The sequence below is a fragment of the Peromyscus leucopus genome, chromosome 2, assembly GCF_004664715.2.
Source record: "Peromyscus leucopus breed LL Stock chromosome 2, UCI_PerLeu_2.1, whole genome shotgun sequence".
Taxonomy (NCBI): Eukaryota; Metazoa; Chordata; class Mammalia; order Rodentia; family Cricetidae; genus Peromyscus; species Peromyscus leucopus.
The window spans coordinates 135,345,009-135,348,245 of record NC_051064.1 but is presented as its reverse complement, the minus strand read 5'-3'; positions in this window follow the sequence as shown (position 1 = coordinate 135,348,245).

The window sequence follows — 3,237 nt, the reverse complement described above, 5'->3', positions numbered from 1 at the left end:
GGAAGTGAAATGTGAAATAATAGGCATTTGTCAGGCAAGATGGCTCATTGGAAAGGTTCCTGCTGCTTAGCCTCATGGACACCAATTCAATTTCTGAGACTCATGTGGTAGGAGAAGCAAATGGACTCATACTTGGTGCTCTGACTTCCCCAGGCTCCCCCCCCCACCCCCCACCCCCCCACCCCACCCCCGCTTCCTCTCTCAGTGGAGGAGATGTCTCCAAAGAGGGCACGTGCCTTGCTCACAGTAACACAGCTGGCGCATGGCAGAGTCCATGAATGTGCAATCTTGTTGGCACAGGTACCACCTCTTCGTCCTCTCTCTTACCATGAGAACCTTGAAGACCTTTCCTGATGAATTCCAGTTCAGAGGCTGGCTCCTGAGGCCTGTTGACTTCTGTCAGAGGTTCGAGGGAGGCTGGCCGAGAAATCCAATCTCACTGGCGATCTTGTTACTAGGATCTGAGACAACCGGATGACACTGAAAGGATTCTGGGTGGCAGGGGGTCTGTCTGTGCTTCTGGAACAGCGAGTCCCTGCCTCCCCCAATGGTCTGAACTGAGCTGTGGGAGGTGGTGTCCCCAATGCTGTTTCCCTGCTGCCTGGGCTGGGCACGGGTGTTGCTGAAAAGCAGGACATGCTAAAGAGGAACTCAGGGTTACTCCTTCATACCAGCCCTGCGCCACAGATAAGAGCTGGCTTGGATGGAGGCCCAGTGCGAAGTGACTGGGTGGCCTGGGACCTGTTTCCTCAGCCACAGACAAGTACGATGTTATTACGTGCCATGGATCAACAGCATACGTTATGGACTCCGCATGGGCGATGAGGCTCCATGGCTGACCACTGTCCTTACTCAATTACTGGGCTCTCAGATATCCGAAGTGGAGTGTCGTAGCTGAGTGATTTCTTTCTTGCAAGCACACCTCCTGGGCCATTGCCCAGAGCCTGGGGCAGATACATCTCTAGCTGCCTGAGCTGGGACACCTCTTTCCTGGCTGGTGGCCTCAACTTTTCTATCCATAAAAGAGTGGCCATCACATTCACCTGAAAGGAATGCTCCGGGTCTAGACAAGATCGTGGAAAAGGCCCTTGTGAGCCCTCTGAGGGTGCTCCTCCCCCCCCCCCCCCCCGTGTGCAGAGTGAGTTAAACACAGTGCCTATCTCACAGGCTTGTGTGGGTCAAGCGAGCAAGTGTTTGGCTCGATGTTTGTCACATGCCAAGCGCAGTAAGTGTGAACTGTGGGTTTAAAAGTGAGCTAAGCAGCGATGTGGGGGTGTATGCCTGCGGGCTCAACACTTGGGAGGTGGAGCCAGGGGGACCAGGAATTTCAGGACAGCCTTTGCTACATAGTGAGTTCCAGGCAGAAACTGCGTGAGACTCTTTTTAAAAACACACAAATGAACAAAAAAAAGCCAATAACAAAAAAAAAAACATAACAAAGAATAAAAGTAAACTGAGCTTGACCTTCCTTCCAAAAATGGAAGCTGAATCCAAGCCATCTTCCAAGTGTTTTGTGGTTTTTGTTGTTGTTGTTTTTGTTTGTTTGTTTGTTTTGTTTTTCAAGACAGGGTTTCTCTGTGCAGCCCTGGCTGTCCTGGAACTCACTCTGTAGACCAGGCTGGCCTCGAACTCAGAGATTCCCCCACTTCTGCTTCCTGAGTGCTGGGTCTAAAGTAGTGCACCACGATGCTGGGTAGGTCTTTACTTTTTATTTATCCTATTGAGACAGAGTTGCCTTATGTTGCCCAGGCTGGCCTTGAACTCCTGGGCTCAAACAGTCCTCCTGCCTCAGCCTCCAGAATAGCTGGGATGGCAGGCCTGCCACCCTGCCCCACGGATTAGGGAATTTGGGGGTTTGAACTGGAAGGAGAGGCCAGTTTCACACCATCACATTAAGATTACATACTTCATCACAGTACAGAGTGAAATACACATTGTGCAGTTCCCAAAGATCTCCATGCTCACCGTTTGACCTAACCCTAACAACCTTGCTCCCTAGCACTGAGGCCCAGAGAGCAAAGAGGCTTGTTCAAGGCCAGGTGGTGAGCTGGGTAGCACCAGGCTCCCATCCTGCTCATGTGCCAGAACACCAGACTCAGGAGCTCACTGAGAGCCGAGCCTCCATCCTCCATCAGTCAGGCCCTGTGCACTCAAGACCCAGGCTGGCTCTTCATTTTTTTGTTAGGTATGGGTCTCTGCACATCACAGGAAGGGGCGCATGAGGCACTGTGAGCCAGTATTTACCGAAGGAAGGCCTGCCCTGACTTTAAAAAACGCACAGGGATGTGCCCACACCTGGACCGAGATTTGACAATAGGGAGAGGCTCTTTTGACAATAGACATCTAGACAAACCAAGACAGGAGAATTCCCCGAGGTCATGGGGTGAGACCTTGATAAGCCAGAGACCCCAGCTTGGGGAGCAGCTCCCTCTACCAGATCTGGGCTACCGTGAGGGATGAGTGATGTGTGTTGAGAGCTCTTGCTGGGACACTCATCCCAGTCTCTTGCAGCTATCACCAGCCTGAAGCCTGCACTTTGGGGAAGTGGATAAACTCAGCAGGAGTTTGCAGCCCCATTGCCGAGCCTAGGATCTCCGGGCCTCCAATTTCAGACTGTACTGTGACCACAGGAAGTCCTGGGATGCGATCAGGAGTGACTCCTCCTGCAGCCGAGGCTTGCATAAGCCTGGCGGAGGCGGGTGAGTCGCTGGTGTCCAGAGCCGCCCTCCGCGCTTGGGGCGTGGCCGCCGCCGCTTTATCTGTGACTCCGCGGCGGGGACGCAGCAGACAGCTCTCGGCTTTGCTCTGGCCACAGGTGAGGCTGCGCCTGGAGATCCCGGGGCTGGGCTGGGTGTAGAGAGGTCCTCCGGCGGGGGGCGCAGGGTTGGGGGTGTGCTCCTAGCTCCGCACGTGCGCGGTGCCCAGTGGCGGAAGTGGGCAGGTGGCGGAAGAGGGGGCGAGGCTGAGAACGGCGGGACCCTGACAGTCATGTAGGGGAGCACCTCCCGGGAGGGGTTCGGGAGAGACCGCCAGGGGAATCAGCAGCAAGGAGGGGACAGGAAAAAGCGGAGTCAGTCCGAGGTAACCCCCCGCGAGGTGAGAGGAACATTGTAGCTGGGGTGGGGGGAGGCGGGGCAGAGAGCAGAAGGTTATGGGGGACCAGAGGCAGCATGTCAGGGAGGGGAGGGGGCCAGGACTGGAGCATGGCCTACGAGCTGGTGGGATGGAGGGAATACT